Source organism: Nerophis lumbriciformis, linkage group LG05 (assembly GCF_033978685.3).
Source record: "Nerophis lumbriciformis linkage group LG05, RoL_Nlum_v2.1, whole genome shotgun sequence".
Taxonomy (NCBI): domain Eukaryota; kingdom Metazoa; phylum Chordata; class Actinopteri; order Syngnathiformes; family Syngnathidae; genus Nerophis; species Nerophis lumbriciformis.
Window position 1 is genome coordinate 18,415,779 of NC_084552.2, and position 21,049 is coordinate 18,436,827.

Consider the following 21,049-nt stretch of genomic DNA (forward strand, 5'->3'; position numbering starts at 1 on the left):
AGTATGACAGTTAAATTGAGTAAAAAAAACTAACTTGTGTCTTTAAAAAAACCTTACAAATTATATGTTTTCTAGTAAAACTCACAAAGATACATCTCCAGGCATTATAAGTCATTCTGCATGTGGTTTAGGGGTTATGTTTAAATAACTGCCATATTGAAAGTGGCAGTTATACTGTCATTATGAGTAAAACCTAATTTTTGTAATTGTAAACCTTACCAAAATACCTGATTCTGGTAAAACTCACATAGATTCAATATTACAGGCATTTTTAGACGGATTGCATGTGTAGTTTTGAAATTATGTTTATACAACTTTCTTATTTAGTATGACAGTGATACTATCATAATGAGTAAAAAAAACTAACTTGTGTCTTTGCAAACCTTACAAAAGAACATTTTAGTAAAACTCAAAGATACATCTCCAGGCATTATTAGCCATTTTGCATTTGTTGTTTAGGAGTTATGTTTAAATAACTGGCATAGAGAGTAAAACCTAATTTTTGTATTTGCAAACCTTACAAAAACTGATTCTAGTAATACTCACATGGATACAATATTACAGGCATTTTTAGACATAATGCATGTTTGGTTTTAGAGTTATGTTTATATAACTTTCATATTTAGTATGACAGTAAAACTGTCATATTGAGTAAAAAAAACTAACTTGTGTCTTTGCAATCCTTACAAAAGATCATTATTCTAGTAAAACTCACAAATATACATTCCTCCAGGCATTATTAGCCACTTTGCATGTGTGGTTTAGGAGATATGTTTTAAACAACTGTCATATTTAGGTGGCAGTTATAGGTCTATGCGTAAAACCTAATTTTTGTATTTGCAAATCTTTCAAAAACAACTGATTACAGTAATTGTCACAGTTTTAATATTACAGGTATTTTTAGACATTTTGCATTGTTGGTTTAGGAATTATGTTGCAATACATTTTTATTGCTTTTTTTGCATTATCTCAGGATTGTAAAAATATTAGTCATATTGAGTAAAAAACTACTGATTGGGTGTGGCAGTTATACTGTCATTATGTGTAAAACCTAATTGTTGTATTTGCAAACCTTACAAAAACAACTGATTGTCGTAAAACTCACATGGATAAACTATTACAGGCATTTTTAGACATAATACATCTTTGGTTTATGAATCGTGTTCGATTGCTCCTGCTCACAGAACCACACAGCCAGTGCACAACACACGAGCCACAAGCCCACAGCCCAAGGCAGTTAAATACCCCTGCAAATCCTCAAGGCACGACACTTACTTTAGAGTCAGAGTTTCCTCTGCCCCTGCGTATTGTGGGATTCTGGGGGTTCTTTTCGGTAGCCTGCAGGTTTGCTGGGTAGTCTTGGGGATTCCTTCTCAACCTGCGCGCGTTCACCCGGTCCTCCTTGTCAAGCCTGACGATCCTCCTGGTCGCTCCTTTTTAAATGTGTGCAGCACTAATGCTCCACAGGTGCGTCTGATTTCAGGTGCCGTTCGATTGGGCACTTTGGTTGTCAGGGGCAACAAGCTAAAAGGGGCAACGTCTTAAAATGCCAGCAAAGTCCACAAGGAATAAACTTATGCAATTAAAAATACAGTCAAAGTCCTCAAAGTGTAAAAACATGCAATCAAATTGTAAAATGTAAAAACATGCAATTAAAATCTACAACAATAAAAACACTCAGACATGCATGACAATGAAACAAAAACAAAAAAATCCCCTACTTGTGTCCCATCACATCCCCCCCATACATTATCGTTGTCAGTCCCTGCAACGGGGGGAACTCTCGTCTGCATAGCGGGCAGGCAACTGTCGGTCAAAGCCTTTTTTTAGCTCTTTAAAGGACGTCTGACACTCTGGTGTCCACACTATTTTGTGGGCCTGTGCCTTCTTTATTTAGGGGACGGGCTATTTTAGCAAACCCAGCCACAAAACGTTGATAATAGCCTGCCAATCCAAGAAACGCTCTCACTTCCTTGACAGTGGTCGGAGCGGCCCAGTCCTGTACTGCCTTAATTTTACCTGGGTCCGGTCTCACTCCATCCCGATCCACCACGTGTCCCAAGAATTTCACCTCACGCTGAAAGAGCTTGCACTTAGAGGGCTTGAGTTTAAGTCCATGTCGCTGCAACCGTTCAAACACCTGGTCCAGGTGCTGTAGATGGGCAGTGAAATCAACAGAAAAAAATATTATGTCATCAAGATAAACCAACAATGATTCCGCTATTTGACCATTCAAACAATGATGTATAAGCCGTTGGAAAGTGGCAGGTGCATTGCATAGACCAAATGGCATGCGTTCAAACTCGAACAGTCCGAGGGGAGTTGTAAATGCAGTCTTTTCACGATCGTCCGGGTGCACCTCCACTTGCCAATACCCACTAGCGAGGTCTAAGGTCGAAAACCATTCAGATTTGCTCAAACCAGTTAGGGTCTCTTCGATTCAGGGGAACGGAAAGGCGTCTTTATGTGTAACTGAGTTTAACCTCCGGTAGTCTACACAAAAACACCAACTCCCATCCTTTTTGCGGACTAACACTATAGGCGCTGCCCAGGGACTGCAGCTTACCTTTATCACTCTCTGTTCAAGCATACCTGAAAGCATGCAGTGTCTTCACTTCCTTATGCAACAGAGGCGGGATGGGTCGGTATCTCTCCCTGGTAGGGGCGGAATCTCCAGTCAGTATCCTGTGTTGCACAACACTGGTCCTTCCAAAGTCCTCATGTTGTGCAAACACCTTCTCCCACTTCGCCAGCAGGGCGCGTAACTGCACCTGTTGCTGCTCAAACAGATCCGGCTTATCACTCAAATCCCTAACATCTGGGGACAGTTCTGGATTGGTTTGGGCTGTGGCATCAATGAGTGACACTTCTACCACACCCTCCTCTACTAGAGATAAACACAGATCCTCAGCTCCATGCACATCACTATCATCAACACAGAACAGCTGCCCTAGCTTCTCAAATCGTTTTAAGGAAATACTGTAGGAATGGGGGTTATAAACACGGAGGGGCAGCCTACCTCTGTTCACCACGACCAGTGATTTTGCCACGCCAACTGCACCGGCAGTTGGCGTGGCAGGGCGCAGTAGTTAGCCCCGCACCAACATCTCCTTTGGGGGATATGTAATACTAGTCTTCGAGGCCAATCTCACGTGGCCTAGCAAGCCATCTTCAGCAGCAAGAGCTTCTATACGGGAACATGTAGCAAAAGCTACCCTCCACACCTTTTGCTTTTGAAGATGCCGAAGAGTAGAGGTCTTAGGACATTTAAAAACGGCATCCCAACAACCCACGATTAGATTCATACCTATTATGAAGGGGTGTGTACAGTTTTGATCCGCAACAATTACTACTCCTTTTTCGGGAACTTTAACACCCTCTACCTCAAAATCAAGAACCGCATAGCCGATATAGGGGATTTCCAGGCCATTAGCTGCTCTTAGACGAAAAAGGGTAGGGGTCCTTTCGAGCTTAGCTTCGGTAAAGTGAGCATTAAATAGGCTTTCGGACATTAGCGTCACTTGGGACCCGGTGTCTAAAAGTCCTGGCAGAATAGTGCCTCCAACATCTACTTGTATTGTGGGGCATTGACCTACAAATGTTTCTGGAGCCCTGGATGATGTTGGCGTGGTGGCCAGCCCTGTACCTCGGATCTCAGCAGCAGGGACATTTAGTTTAAATCCGGTGCATGTGTAGTTGCAGTGCTGAATTTTTAGACATAATGCATGTTTGGTTTTGGAGTTATGTTTATATAACTTGTGTTTATAGTATGACAGTTATACTGTTATATCGAGTAAAAAAAAACTAACTTGTGTCTTTGCAAACCTTACAAAAGAAAATGTTACTAGTAAAACTCACAAAGATACATTTCTTCATGCATTATTAGAAAATGTTCATGTGTAGTTTTGAAGTTATGTTTATATAACTTTCATATATAGTATGACAGTTATACTGTTATATTGAGTAAAAAAAAAACTAACTTGTGTCTTTACAAACCTTACAAAATATTGTTTCCCAGGAAAACTCACAAAGATACATTTCCACAGACATTATTAGCCATTTTGTATGTGTGGTTTAGGAGTTATGTTTAAATAACTGAAATTGAGTGTGACAGTATACTGTCAAAGTGAGTAAAAAAAAATTAACTCGTGTCTTTGCAAACCTTACAAAAGAAAATGTTTCTAGTAAAACTCACAAAGATACATTTCTTCATGCATTATTAGAAAATGGTCATGTGTCGTTTAGGAGTTATGTTTAAATAACTGTCATTTTGAGTGTGGTAGTATAACTGCCACACATATTGAGTTATAAAGTTAAGTGTAAAACCTAATTTTTGTATTTGCAAACCTTACAAAAACAACTGATTCTTGTAAAACTCACATAGATTCAATATTAAAGGCATTTTAGACATTTTACATGTTTTGTTTAGGAGTTGTGTTTGAATACATTAGTATTGCTTTTTTCGTTAAGGCAAGTCCAAACGGCAGGAGGCCACTGGGAAGACACAGGACACATTGGGAAGATTATATCAGCTGGCTGGCCTGGGAACGCCTCGGGATTCCCCGAGAAGAGCTGGACGAAGTAGCTGGGGATAGGGAAGTCTGGGCTTCTCTGCTTAGGCTGCAGCCCCCGCAACACGACCTCGGATAAGCAGAAGAAAATGGATGGATTCAGTATGACAGTTATACTATCATATTGAGTAAAAAAAAAACTAGCTTTTGTTTTTGTAAACATTCAAAATATATTTTTTCTAGTAAAACTCACAAAGATACATGGAGTTTAAATAACTGTCATAGTAAGTAAAACCTATTTTTTGTTTTTGAAAACCTTACAAAAACAACTGATTCTAGTAAAACTCACATGGATTCAATATTACAAGCATTTTTACACATTTTGCATGTTTGGTTTAGAAATTATGATGGAACACATTTCTATTGCTTTTTTCGCATTATCTCAGGATTTTAAGAATATTACTGTCACATTGAGTAAAAACTACTTTCTGTGTTTGCAAGGATTAAAAAAAGCCTATTTTTCGAGTAAAACTCCTAAGGATGCATTATTTGAGGCAACATTAGCCATTTAGCATTTGTAGTTTAGGAGTTATGTTTAAATAACTGTCATATTAAATGTAACAGTATACTCTCATATAGAGTAAAACCTAATTTTTGTATTTGCAAACCTTACAAAAACAACTGATTCTAGTAAAACTCACATGCATTCAATATTACAGTTATTTTTAGACATTTTGCCTGTTTGGTTTAGGAAATATGTTGGAATACATTATTATTGCTTTTTTCGCATTATCTCAGGATTTTAAGAACATTACTGTCATATTGAGTAAAAAACTACTTTTTGTGTTTGCAAGCCTTAAAAAGCATATGTTTCGAGTAAAACTCACAATAATGCATTATTTCAGGCAATATTGGCTAATTTTTATGTGTAGTTTAGGAGTTATGTTTATTTACTGTCATATTGAGTGTACATTGTCATTGTGAAAAAAAACCTAATTTTTTTATTTGCAAAATTTTCAAACACAACCGATTCTAGTAAAACTCACATGGATTCAATATTACAGGCATTTTCACACATTTTGCATGTTTGATTTAGGAAATATGATTGAATATATTTTCATTGCTTTTTTCGCATTATCTCAGGATTTTAGGAATATTACTGTCATATTGAGTAAAAAACTCCTTTTTGTGTTTGCAAGATTTAAAAAAGCATACGTTTCGAGTAAAACTCCGTGGAATGCATTATTTGAGGCATCATTAGCCATTTTGCATGTGTAGTTAGGAGTTATTTTTAAATAACTGTCATATTGAGTGTGACAGTATACTGTCATAGTGAGTAAAACTTAATTTTTGTATTTGCAAACCTTATAAAAACAACTGATTCAAGTAAAACTCAAATGGATTTAATATTACAGGCATTTTTAGACATTTTGAAATGTTGGTTCAGGAATTATGTTGGAATACATTTTTATTGCTTTTTTCGCATTATCTCAGGATTTTAAGAACATTACTGTCATATTGAGTAAAAAACTACTTTTTGTGTTTGCAAGCCTTAAAAAAGCATATGTTTCGAGTAAAACTCACAATAATGCATTATTTCAGGCAATATTAGCTCATTTTTATGTGTAGTTTAGGAGTAATGTTTATTTACTGTTATATTGAGTGTACTTGTCATGGTGAAAAAAACTTAATTTTTTTATTTGCAAAAATTTCAAACACAACCGATTCTAGTGAAACTCACATGGATTCAATATTACAGGCATTTTTACAAATTTTGCATGTTTGATTTAGGAAATATGATTGAATATATTTTCATTGCTTTTTTTTGCATTATGTCAGTATTTTAGGAATATTACTGTCATATTGAGTAAAAAACTACTTTTTGTGTTTGCAAGATTTGAAAAAGCATATGTTTCGAGTAAAACTCCGTAGAATGCATTATTTGAGGCATCATTAGATATTTTGCATGTGTAGTTTAGGAGTTATGATTAAAAAATTGTCAGATTAAATGTGACAGTTTACTTTCATAAAGAGTAAAACATAATTTTTGCTTTTGCAAACCTTACTAAAACAATTGATTCTAGTGCAACTCACATGGATTTAATATTATTGGCATTTTTAGACATTTTGCATTGTTGGTTTAGGAATTATGTTGGAATACATTTGTATTGCTTTTTTCTCATTATCTCATAATTTTAAGAACAATACTGTCAAAAAAACTCACATGGATTCAATAATACAGGCATTTTTACACATTTTGCATGTTTAGTTTAGAAATTATGATTGAATACATTTTTATTGCTTTTTTTCGCATTATCTCAGGATTTTAAGAACATTACTGTCATATTGAGTAAAAAAATACTTTTTGTGTTTGCAAGCCTTAAGAAAGCATTTGTTTCGAGGGAAACTCCCAAGGATCCATTATTTCAAACATTATTAGCCATTTTGCATGAGTGGTTTAGGAGTTATGATTAAAAAATTGTCATATTGAGTGTGACAGTTTACTTTCATAAAGAGTAAAACCTAATTTTTGCTTTTGCATTTTTAGACATTTTGCATTGTTGGTTTAGGAATTATGTTGGAATACATTTTTATTGCTTTTTTCCGCATTATCTCAGAATTTTAAGAACATTACTGTCATATTGAGTAAAAAAAATACTTTTTGTGTTTGCAAGCCTTAAGAAAGCATATGTTTTAAGGAAAACTCCCAAGGATCCATTATTTCAAACATTATTAGCCATTTTGCATGAGTAGTTTAGGAGTTATGATTAAAAAACTGTCATATTGAGTGTGACGTTTACTTTCATAAAGAGTAAAACCTAATTTTTGTTTTTGCAAACTTTACTAAAACAACTGATTCTGGTAAAACTCACATGGAGTAGATAATACAGGCATTTTTACACATTTTGCATGTTTGGTTTAGAAATCATGATTGAATACATTTTTTTTTGCTTTTTTCGCATTATCTCAGGAATTTAAAAACATTACTGTCATATTGAGTAAAAAAAATACTTTTTGTGTTTGCAAGCCTTAAGAAAGCATATGTTTCGAGGAAAACTCCCAAGGATCCATTAGTTCAAACATTATTAGCCATTTTGCATGAGTAGTTTAGGAGTTATGATTAAAAAATTGTCATATTGAGTGTGACAGTTAAGTTTCATAAAGAGTAAAACCAAATTTTTGTTTTTGCAAACCTTACTAAAACAACTGATTCTAGTAAAACTCACATGGATTAGATAATACAGGCATTTTTACACATTTTGCATGTTTGGTTTAGAAATCATGATTGAATACATTTTTTTTGCTTTTTTCGCATTATAAAGTTAAAAAAGTTAAAGTACCAATGATTGTCACACACACACTAGGTGTGGCGAGATTATTTCAGGAATTTAAAAACATTACTGTCATATTGAGTAAAAAAAATACTTTTTGTGTTTGCAAGCCTTAAGAAAGCATATGTTTCGAGGAAAACTCCCAAGGATCATTAGTTCAAACATTATTAGCCATTTTGCATGAGTAGTTTAGGAGTTATGATTAAAAAATTGTCATATTGAGTGTGACAGTTAAGTTTCATAAAGAGTAAAACCACATTTTTGTTTTTGCAAACCTTACTAAAACAACTGATTCTAGTAAAACTCACATGGATTTAATATTACAGGCATTGTTAGACATTTTGCAATGTTGGTTTAGGAATTATGTTGGAATACATTTTTATTGCTTTTTTCGCATTATCTCAGAAATTTAAGAACATTACTGTCATATTGAGTAAAAACTACTTTTTGTGTTTGCAAGCGTTAGAAAAAGCATATGTTTTGAGGAAAACTCACAAGAATGCAATTATTTCAGGCAATATTAGCTCATTTTTAAGTGTAGTTTAGGAGTTATGTTTAATTTACTGTCATATTGAGTGTACATTGTCATGGTGAAAAAAACCTAATTTTTGTATTTGCAAAAATTTCAAACACAACCTAATCTAGTAAAACTCACATGGATTCAATATTACAGGCATTGTTACACATTTTGCATGTTTGATTTAGGAAATATGATTGAATACATTTTCATTTCTTTTTTCGCATTATCTCAGGATTTTAGGAATATTACTGTCATATTGAGTAAAAAACTACTTTTTGTGTTTGCAAGATTTGAAAAAGCATATGTTTCGAGTAAAACTCTGTAGAATGCATTATTTGAGGCATCATTAGACATTTTGCATGTGTAGTTTAGGTGTTATGATTAAATAAATGTCATATTGAGTGTGACAGTTTACTTTCATAAAGAGTAAAACCTAAATTTTGTTTTTGCAAACCTTACTAAAACAACTGATTCTAGTAAAACTCACATGGATTCAATATTACAGGCATTTTTACATTTTTGCATGTTTAGTTTAGAAATTATGATTGAATACATTTTTATTGCTTTTTTCGCATTACTCGGGATTTTAAGAACATTACTGTCATATTGAGTTAAAAAATACTTTTTGTTTGCAAGCCTTAAAAAAAAAAGCACATGTTTCGAGGAAAACTCCCAAGGATCCATTATTTCAAACATTATTAGCCATTTTGCATTAATAGTTTAGGAGTTATGATTAAAAAACTGTCATATTGAGTGTGACAGTTTACTTTCCTAAAGAGTAAAACGTAATTTTTGTTTTTGCAAACCTTACTAAAACAACTGATTCTAGTAAAACTCACATGGATATAATATTACAGAAATCTTTAGACATTTCGCATTGTTGGTTTAGGAATTATGTTGGATTACATTTATTGCTTTTTTCGCATTATCTCAGAATTTTAAGAACATTACTGTCATATTGAGTAAAAAACTACTTTTTGTGTTTGCAAGCCTTAAAAAAGCATATGTTTCGAGTAAATCTCACAAGAATGCATTATTTTAGGCAATATTAGCATATTGTTATGTATAGTTTAGGAGTTATGTTTAATTTACTGTCATATTGAGTGTACATTGTCATGGTGAAAAAAACCTAGTTTTTCTAATTGCAAACCTTCAAACACAACTGATTCTAGTAAAACATACATTCATTCAATATTACAGGCATTTCTACACATTTTTCATGTTTGGTTTAGGAATTATAATGGAATACATTTTTTTTGTTGCTTTTTTCGTATTATCTCAGGATTTTAAGAACATTACTGTCATATTGAGTAAAAAAACTACTCCTTGTGTTTGCAAGATTTAAAAACGCATATGTTTCGAGGAAAACTCCTAAGGATGCATTATTTCAGGCATCAATAGCCATTTTGCTTGTGTGGATTAGGAGTTTTTAAATAACTGTCATATTGCGTGTGGCAGTTATACTGTCATTATGAGTAAAACCTAATTTTTGTATTTTTAAACCTTAAAACATCCTGATTCTAGTAAAATTCACAAAGATACAATATTACAGGCATTTTTAGACATAATGCAGGTTTGGTTTTGGAGTTAGGTTTATAACTTTTCATATTTAGCATGACAGTTATACTGTCATATTAAGTAAAAAAAAAAAAAAGACGTGTCTTTGCAAACCTTACAAAATATTTTTTTCCAGTAAAACTCACAAAGGTACATTTCTCTTATTAGCCATTTTGCATGTGTGGTTTCGGAATTACTCCTCTCTGAGCTGCCACCTTACCGTGGTAGAGGAGTTTGCGTGTCCCAATGATCCTAGGAGCTATGTTGTCCGGGGGTTTTTATGCCCCCTGGTTGGGTCTCCCAAGGCAAACTGGTCCTAGGTGAGGGATCAGACAAAGAGCAGCTCGAAGACCTCGATGAAGAACACAAACCAAGGACCCAGATTTCCCTCGCCCGGACGCGGGTCACCGGGGCCCCCCTCTGGAGCCAGGCCCGGAGGTGGGGCACGATGGCGAGCGCCTGGTGGCCGGGCCTGTCCCCATGGGGCCCGGCCGGGCACAGCCCGAAGAGGCAACGTGGGTCCCCCCTCCAATGGGCTCACCACCCATAGCAGGGGCCATAGAGGTCGGGTGCAGTGTGAGCTGGGCGGCAGTCGAGGGCAGGGCACTTGGCGGTCCGATCCTCGGCTACATAAGCTGGCTCTTGGGACGTGGAACGTCACTTCGCTGGGGGGGAAGGAGCCTGAGCTAGTGCGTGAGGTGGAGAAGTTCCGGCTAGATATAGTCGGACTCACTTCGACGCACAGCAAGGGCTCTGGAACCACTTCTCTTGAGAGGGGCTGGACTCTCTTCCACTCTGGCGTTGCCGGCAGTGAGAGGCGACGGGCTGGGGTGGCAATTCTTGTTGCCCCTCGGCTCAAAGCCTGCACGTTGGAGTTCAACCCGGTGGACGAGAGGGTAGCTTCCCTCCGCCTTCGGGTGGGGGGACGGGTCCTGACTGTTGTTTGCGTTTACGCGCCAAACAGCAACTCAGAGTACCCACCCTTTTTGGATCCACTCGAGGGAGTACTGGAGAGTGCTCCCCCGGGTGATTCCCTCGTTCTACTGGGGGACTTCAACGCTCATGTTGGCAGCAACAGTGAAACCTGGAGAGGTGTGATTGGGAAGAATGGCCGCCTTGATCTGAACCCGAGTGGTGTTCTGTTATTGGACTTTTGTGCTCGTCACAGATTGTCGATAACAAACACCATGTTCAAACATAAGGGTGTCCATTTGTGCACTTGGCACCAGGACACCCTAGGCCGCAGTTCCATGATCGACTTTGTAGTTGTATCATCGGATTTGCGGCCTCATGTTTTGGACACTCGGGTGAAGAGAGGGGCGGAGCTTTCTACCGATCACCACCTGGTGGTGAGTTGGCTGCGATGGTGGGGGAGGATGCCGGACAGACCTGGCAGGCCCAAACGCATTGTGAGGGTTTGCTGGGAACGCCTGGCAGAGTCTCCTGTCAGAGAGAGTTTCAATTCCCACCTCCGGAAGAACTTTGAACATGTCACGAGGGAGGTGCTGGACATTGAGTCCGAGTGGACAATGTTCCAGATCTCTATTGTCGAGGCGGCCGATTGGAGCTGTGGCCGCAAGGTAGTTGGTGCCTGTCGTGGCGGTAATCCTAGAACCCGTTGGTGGACGCCGGCGGTGAGGGATGCCGTCAGGCTGAAGAAGGAGTCCTATCGGGTTCTTTTGGCTCATGGGACTCCTGAGGCAGCAGACAGGTACCGACAGGCCAAGCGGTGTGCGGCTTCAGCGGTCGCGGAGGCAAAAACTCCGACATGGGAGGAGTTTGGGGAGGCCATGGAAAAAGACTTCCGGACGGCTTCGAAGCAATTCTGGACCACCATCCGCCGCCTCAGGAAGGGGAAGCAGTGCAGTGTCAACACCGTGTATGGTGGGGATGGTGCTCTGCTGACCTCGACTGCGGATGTTGTGGATCGGTGGAGGGAATACTTCGAAGACCTCCTCAATCCTACCAGCACGTCTTCCTATAAGGAAGCAGGGCCTGGGGAATCTGTGGTGGGCTCTCCTATTTCTGGGGCTGAGGTTGCCGAGGTAGTTAAAAAGCTCCTCGGTGGCAAGGCCCCGGGGGTGGATGAGATCCGCCCAGAGTTCCTTAAGGCTCTGGATGTTGTGGGGCTGTCTTGGTTGACAAGACTCTGCAACATCGCATGGACATCGGGGGCGGTACCTCTGGATTGGCAGACCGGGGCGGTGGTTCCTCTCTTTAAGAAGGGGAACCGGAGGGTGTGTTTCAACTATCGTGGGATCACACTCCTCAGCCTTCCCGGTAAGGTCTATTCAGGTGTACTGGAGAGGAGGCTACGCCGGATAGTCGAACCTCGGATTCAGGAGGAACAGTGTGGTTTTCGTCCTGGTCGTGGAACTGTGGACCAGCTCTATACTCTCGGCAGGGTCCTTGAGGGTGCATGGGAGTTTGCCCAACCAGTCTACATGTGCTTTGTGGACTTGGAGAAGGCATTCAACCGTGTACCCCGGGAAGTCCTGTGGGGAGTGCTCAGAGAGTATGGGGTAACGGACTGTCTTATTGTGGCAGTTCGCTCCCTGTATAATCAGTGTCAGAGCTTGGTCCGCATTGCCGGCAGTAAGTCGGACACGTTTCCAGTGAGGGTTGGACTCCACCAAGGCTGCCCTTTGTCACCGATTCTGTTCATAACCTTTATGGACAGAATTTCTAGGCGCAGTCAGGGCGTTGAGGGGATCTGGTTTGGTGGCTGCAGGATTAGGTCACTGCTATTTGCAGATGATGTGGTCCTGATGGCTTCCTCCAGCCAAGATCTTCAGCTCTCACTGGATCGGTTCGCAGCCGAGTGTGAAGCGACTGGGATGGGAATCAGCACCTCCAAGTCCGAGTCCATGGTTCTCTCCCGGAAAAGGGTGGAGTGCCATCTCCGGTTGGGGAGGAGATCTTGCCCCAAGTGGAGGAGTTCAAGTACCTCGGAGTCCTGTTCACGAGTGGGGGCAGAGTGGATCGTGAGATCGACAGGCGGATCGGTGCGGCGTCTTCAGTAATGCGGACGCTGTATCGATCCGTTGTGGTGAAGAAGGAGCTGAGCCGGAAGGCAAAGCTCTCGATTTACCGGTCGATCTACATTCCCATCCTCAACTATGGTCATGAGCTTTGGGTCATGACCAAAAAGACAAGATCACGGGTACAAGCGGCCGAAATGAGTTTCCTCCGCCGAGTGGCGGGGCTCTCCCTTAGAGATAGGGTGAGAAGCTCTGTCATTCGGGGGGAGCTCAAAGTAAAGCCGCTGCTCCTCCACATCGAGAGGAGCCAGATGAGGTGGTTCGGGCATCTGGTCAGGATGCCACCCGAACTCCTCCCTAGGAAGGTGTTTCGGGCACGTCCGTCGGTAGGAGGCCACGGGGAAGACCCAGGACACGCTGGGAAGACTATCTCTCCCGGCTGGCCTGGGAACGCCTCGGGATCCCCCGGGAGGAGCTGGACGAAGTGCCTGGGGAGAGGGAAGTCTGGGCTTCCCTGCTTAAGCTGCTGCCCCCGCGACCCGACCTCGGATAAGCGGAAGAAGATGGATGGATGGATGGATGGATGGTTTCGGAATTATGTTTAAATAACTGTCAGATACAGAGACAGACACAGTATACATGGGGAAGGCGTGGCGCAGTTGGGAGAGTGGCCGTTCCAGCAACCTGAGGGTTCTTGGTTCGATCCCCACCATCTACCAACCTCGTCATGTCCGTTGTGTCCTTGAGGGAGACACTTTACCCTTGCTCCTGATGGGTTGTGGTTAGGGCCTTGCATGCCAGCTTCCGCCATCAGTGTGTGAATGTGTGTGTGAATGGATGAATGTAAAAATAGTGTCAAAGCGCTTTGTGTACCTTGAAGGTAGAAAAGCGCTATACAAGTATAGCCCATTTACCATAGTGAGTAAAACCAAATGTTTGTATTTACAAACCTTACAAAAACAACCCATTCTAGTAAAAGTCACACAGATACAATATTTTAGGCATTTTTAGACATAATGCATGTTTGGTTTTGGAGTTATGTTTATATAACCTCCTTTCTGAGCCGCCACCTTATCCTGGTAGAGGAGTTTGCGTGTCCCACTGATCCTAGGAGCTATGCTGTCTGTGGGCTTCTATGCCCCCTCGTAGGCTCTCCCAAGACTAATAGGTCCTAGGTGAGGGATCAGACAAAGAGCAGCTCAAATACCTTTATGAAAAATACAAATCGAGGTCCTAAATTTTTCCTCGCCCAAACGCGGGTCACCGTGGCTCCCCTGTGGAGCCAGGCCCAGAGGTGGGGCACGATGGCGAGCGCCTGTTGGCTGGCTCAGCTCAATGAAGCAACGTGGTTCCCTCCTCCAATGGGCTCACCACTCATGGCCTGGGTTATAGAGGTCAGGTGCAGTGTGAGCTGAGCGGCAGCCGAAGGCAGGGCACTTGGCGGTCCGATCATCGGCTACATAAGCTAGCTCTTCTGACGTGAAATGTCACCTCGCTGGGAGGGAAGGAGCCTGAGCTGGTGTGCGAGGTGGAGAAGTTCCGGCTAGATATAGTTGGACTCACTTCGACGCACAGGAACCTGTTCTCTCGAGAGGGGCTGGACCCTCTTCCACTATGGCGTTGCAAGCAATGAGAGGCTGGGGTGGCAATTCTTGTTGTCCCCCCGGCTCAAAGACAAGAGTATGGGGTATCGGACTGTCTGGTTGTGGCGGGTCGCTCCCTGTATGATCAGTGTATGGCAGCCTTGGTCCACCAGCTGCCCTTTGTCACCGATTCTGTTGTTAACTTTTATGGACAGAATTGCAGTCATGGCGTTGAGGGGATCCGGTTTGGTGGTTGCAGGATTAGGTCTCTGCTTTTTGCAGTTGATGTGGTCCTGATGGCTTCAACTGGCCAGGATCTCCAGCTCTCATTAGATGGCCGAGTATGAAGCGACTGGGATGAGAATCAGCACCTCCAAGTCCGAGTCCATGGTTCTCGCCCGGTAAAGGGTGGGGTGCCATTTCCAGGTTGAGGAGGCGATGGCACATACTAGATGGCCCCAAGTGGAGGAGTTCAAGTACCTAGGAGTCTTGTTCACGAGTGAGGGAAGAGTGGAACATGAGATCCACAGGCGGATCGGTGCGGCGTCTTCAGTAATGAGGACGCTATATCGATCCATTGTGGTGAAGAAGGAGCTGAGCCAGAATTAAAAGCTCTAAATTTACCGGTCGATCTACATTCCCATCCTGCACCCATGGTCATGGTTATGACCGAAAAGACAAGATCCCGGGTACAAGCGGCCAAATTGAGTTTCCTCCGCCGGGTGGCGGGTCTCTCCCTTAGAGATAGGATAAGAAGCTCTGTCATCCGGGAGGAACTCAGAGTAAAGCGCTGCTCCTCCACATTGAGAGGAGCCAGATGAGGTGGTTCGGGCATCTGCTCAGGATGCCACCCGAACGCCTCCCGAGGGAGGTGTTTAGGGCAAGTCCGGCCGGCAGGAGGCCACGGGGAAGACCCAGGACACATTGGGAAGATTATGTCTCCCGGCTGGCCTGGGAACGCCTCAGGATCCCCCGAGAAGAGCTGGAAGAAGTGGCTGGGGAGAGGGAAGTCTGGGCTTCTCTGTTTAGGCTGCTGCCCCCGCAACCCGACCTCGGTTAAGCGGAAGAAAATGGATGGATTTAGTAACGACAACAAAAAATGCCCATCCATCCATTTTCTACCGCTTATTCCCTTTTGGGGTGGCAGGGAGCGCTGGAGCCTATCTCAGCTACAATCGGGCGGAAGGCGGGGTACTCCCCGGACAAGTCGCCACCTCATCGCAAAAAATGATTCTAGTAAAACTCACATGGATACAATTTTACAGGTATTTTTAGACATAATGCATGTTTGGTTTTGGAATTATGTTTATATAACTTTCATATGTATTATGACAGTTATACTGTCATCTTGAGTAAAACTAACTTGTGTCTTTACAAACATTACAAACTATGTTTTTCCAGTAAAACTCACAAAAATAATGTTTTCCAGGCATTATTAGACATTTTTCATGTGTGGTTTAGGAAATATGTTTAAATAACTGTCATATTGAATGTGGCAGTTATACTGTAATTATGTGTAAAACCAAATTTTTGTATTTGCAAACCTTACAAAAACAACTGATTCTAGTAAAACTCACATAGATTCAATATTACAGGCATTTTTAGACATTTCACATGTTTGAATACATTTTTATTGCTTTTTTCGTTAGGGCAAGTCCGATCGGCAGGAGGCCACGGGGAAGACCCAGGACACATTGGGAAGACTATGTCTCAGGCTGGCCAGGGAACGCCTCGGGATCCCCCGAGAAGAGCTGTAAAAAGTGGCTGGGGAGAGGGAAGTCTGGGCTTCTCTGCTTAGGCTGCTGCCCCCGCAACCCGACCTCGGATAAGCGGAAGAAAATGGATGGATTTAGTATGAGAGTTATACTTTCATATTGAGTAAAAAAACTATTTTTCATAGATTCAATATTACAGGCATCTTTAGATGGATTGCATGTTTGGTTTTGGAGATATGTTTATACAACTTTCATATTTAGTATGACAGTTATACTGTCATATTGAGTAAAAAAAAAAAAACTTGTGTCTGCAAACCTTACAAAAGATTATTATTCTAGTAAAACTAACAAAGATACATTTTTCCAAGCATTATTAGCATTTTTTGTTTTGGAGTTATAATGCTTGCGTTGAGAGGCGACGGGCTCGGGTGGCAATTCTTGTTGCCCCCTGGCTCAAAGCCTGCACGTTGGAGTTCAACCCAGTGGACCAGTGGATAGCTTTCCTCCGCCTTCGGGTGGGGGGACGGGTCCTGACTGTTGTTTGGCCTTACGCGCCAAACGGCAGCTCAGAGTACCCACCCTTTTTGGATTCACTCGAGGGAGTACTGGAAAGTGCTCCACCGGGTGATTCCCTCGTTCTACTGGGGGCCTTCAACGCTCATCTTGGCAACAACAGTGAAACCTGGAGAGGCGTGATTGGGAAGAATGGCCGCCCGGATCTGAAACCGAGTGGTGTTTTGTTATTGGACTTTTGTGCTCGTCACAGATTGTCAATAACAAACACCAAGTTCAAACATAAGGGTGTCCATATGTGCACTTGGCACCAGGACACCCTAGGCCGCAGTTCCATGATCGATTTTGTAGTTGTGTCATCGGATTTGCGGTCTCATGTTTTGGACACTCGGGTGAAGAGAGGGGCGGAGCTTTCTACCGATCACCACCTGGTGGTGAGTTGGCTGCGATGGTGGGGGAGGATGCCTGACAGACCTGGCAGGCACAAACGCATTGTGAGGGTTTGCTGGGAACGCCTCCGGAAGAACTTTGAACATGTCACGAGGGAGGCGCTGGACATTGAGTCTGAGTGGACCATGTTCCGTGCCTCTCTTGTCGAGCCGGCTGTGGCCCCAAGGAGTTTGGTGCCTGTCGTGGCGGTAATCCTAGAACCCGCTGGTGGACACCAGCAGTGAGGGATGCCGTCAAGCTGAAGAAAGAGCCTATCGGGTCCTTTTGGCTCATGGGACTCCAGAGGCAGCCGACAGGCCAAGCGAAGTGCGGCTTCAGCGGTCGCAGAGGCAAAAACTCGGACATGGGAGGAGTTTGGAGAAGCCATGGAAAACGACTTCCAGACGGCTTCGAAACGATTCTGGACCACCATCCGCTGGCTCAAGGGGGGGGAGCAGTGCACTGTAACACCGTGTATGGTGAGGATGGTGCGCTGCTGACCTGTACTGCAGCTGTTATTGATCGGTGGGGGGAATACTTCGAAGACCTCCTTAATCCCACCAACATGTCTTCCTATGAGGAAGCAGTGCCTGGGGAATCTGTGGTGGGCTCTCCTATTTCTGGGGCTGAGGATGCCAAGGTAGTTAAAAAGCTCCTCAATGGCAACGCCCTAGGGGTGGATGAGATCCGTCCGGAGTTCCTTAAGGCTCTGGATGCTGTGGGGCTGTCTTGGTTGACAAGACTCTGCAACATCGCGTGGACATCGGGGGCGGTACTTCTGGATTGGGAGACCGGGGTGGTGGTTCCTCTCTTTAAGAAGGGGAACCAGAGGGTGTGTTTCAACTATCGTGAGATCACACTCCTCAGTCTTCCCGGTAAGGTCTATTCATGTGTACTGGAGAAGAGGCTACGCCGGATAGTCGAACCTCGGATTCAGGAGGAACGGTGTGGTTTACGTCCTGGTCGTGGAACTGCGGACCAGCTTTATACTCTCGACAGGGTCCTTGAGGGTGCATGGGAGTTTGCCCAACCAGTCTACATGTGCTTTATGGACTTGGAGAAGGCATTCGACCATTTACCCCTGGAAGTCCTGTGGGGAGTGCTTAGAGAGTATGGGGTAACGGACTGTCTTATTGTGGCGGTTCGCTCCCTTTGCAAGAGTCAGAGCTTGGTCCGGCAATGCGGACCCGTTTCCAGTGAGGATTGGACTCCGCCAAGGCTGCCCTTTGTCACCGATTCTGTTCATAACCTTTATGGACAGAATTTCTAGACGCAGTCAGGGCGTTGAGGGGATCCGGTTTCGTGTCTGCAGAATTAGGTCTCTGCTATTTGCAGATGATGTGGTCCTGATGGCTTCATCTGGCCAAGATCTTCAGCCCTCACTGGATCGGTTCGCAGACGAGTGTGAAGTGACTGGGATGTGAATCAGCACCTCCAAGTACGAGTCCATGGTTCTCGCCCGGAAAAGGGTGGAGTGCCATCTCCGGGTTGGGGAGGGGATCTTGCCCCAAGTGGAGGAGTTCAAGGACCTCAGAGTCTTGTTCACTAGTGAGGGAAAAGTGGATCGTGAGATCGACAGGCGGAACGGTGCGGCGTCTTCAGTAATGCGTTGTGGTGAAGAAGGAGCTGAGCCGGAAGGCAAAGCTCTCGATTTACCGGTCGATCTACGTTCCCATCCTCACCTATGGTCATGAGCTATGTGTCATGGCCGAAAGGACAAAATCACGGGTACAAGCGGCCGAAATGAAATTCCTCCGCCGTGTGGCGGGGCTCTCCCTTAGAGATAGGGTGAGAAGCTCTGTCATCCGGGAGGAGCTCAAAGTAAAGCCATTGCTCCTCCATTTCGAGAGGAGCCAGATGAGGTGGTTCGGGCATCTGGTCAGGATGCCACCCGAACGCCTGCCTAGGGAGGTGTTTCGGGCACGTCCGACCGGTAGGAGGCCCAGGAAGACCCAGGAAACGGGAAGCTTATCTCTCCCGGCTGGCCTGGGAACGCCCCACGATCCCCCTGGAGGAGCTGGACGAAGTGGCTGGGGAGAGGAAAGTCTGGGCTTCCCTGCTTAGGCTGCAGCCCCCGCGACCCGACCTCGGATAAGCGGAAGAAAATGGATGGCTGGATGGATGGAGTTATGTTTAAATAATTGTCATAAAGAGTAAAACCTCATTTTTGTATTTGTAAACCTTACCAAAACAACTGATTTTAGTAAAACTCACACAGATTCAATATTACAGGCATTTTTAGACATTTTGCTTATTTGGTGTAGGAATTATGATGGAATACATTGTTTTTGCTTATTTCGCATTATCTCAGGATTTTAAGAACTTTACTGTCATATAGAGGAAACCAAATACTTTTTGTGTTTGCAAGCCTTAAAAAAAGCATATGTTTCGAGTAAAACTCACAACTCACTTATTTCAGGCATTATTAGCCATTTTTTATGTGTAGTTTAGGCATACTTGCCAATACTCCTGGATTTTCCAGGAGACTCCCGAAATTCAGCGCCTCTCCCGAAAACCTCCCGGGACAAATTTTCTCCCGAAAATCTCCCGAAATTCAGGCTGATCTGAGTGAGGACAGCCTGTATTCACGTCTACTTTCCCACGATATAAACAGCATAACTGCCCAATCACGTTATAACTGTAGAATGATCGAGGGCGAGTTCTTGGTTTCTTATGTGGGTTTATTGTTAGTTAGTTTCATTAACGTCCTCCCAGCGACACAAAACAACAGCAGTCACGTTTTCGTCTACCGTAAAGCAGTTTGTCTGTCGTAAACAGCAATGTTGTGACACTCTTTAAACAGGGCAATACTGCCATCTACTGTACATGCATATGTGACAATAACATCCAGGGCTTTTAGAGAGTGCAGTGCACAACTGAGCACACAAAAAGGAGACAAAGCAGAAGAACACGGAAGATACAGCCATGGCGACGCCAACGACGAGTAAGATGAAGAAACACGCTTATAAGTTCCAAGCCGCAGCTGCGATTGGACTTGGATAGCCTCCGGGAAGAAGTAGTGGAATACCAAGTGCTTGGCAGTGAAGATCTTCCTCAGGAAGCAAAGATTGACCGGTTTTTGGCCATGCTCGGGAGGGATGGAAAATTCCAGACTCTCGTGCATTTGATGAAAGCACTTTTGTGCGTGCCACACAGCAATGCATCATCAGAGAGGGTGTTCAGCATGGTTATAAAAATAGTGACAGAGAATAGAACAAGGATGGACAATTCAACCCTTACCTCAACAATGAGTAGATGAGTGTTATGTGTGTGTATATGTGTAAATAAATGAAAACTGAAATTCAAGTATTTATTTTATATATATATATATATATATATATATATATATATATATATATATATATATATATATATATATATATATGTCTTATATTTCCTGATGATTGAGGGAACCCCTCATGAAACAGGCCTGTAGAGATGAAGTAGTCTTGTGATTTTTTTCCCCACACATACATATATATATATATATATATATATATATATATATATATATATATATATATATATATATATATATATATACATAGCTAGAATTCACTGAAAGTCAAGTTTTTCTTATATATGTGTGTATATATATATATATATATATATATATATATATATATATATATATATATATATATATATATATATATATATATATATGAAATACTTGACTTGGTGAATTCTAGCTCTAAATATACTCCTCCCCTCTTAACCACACCCCCAACCACGCCCCTACCCCACCCCTGACCGCGCCTTCCCCACCCCCACCTCTTGAAATCGGAGGTCTCAATGTTAGCAAGTATGAGTTTAGGAGTTATGTTTAAATAACGGTCATAGTGAGTGTGGCAGTTACACTGTCATATTGAGTAAAAAAAACTAACTTGTGTCTTTGCAAACCTCAC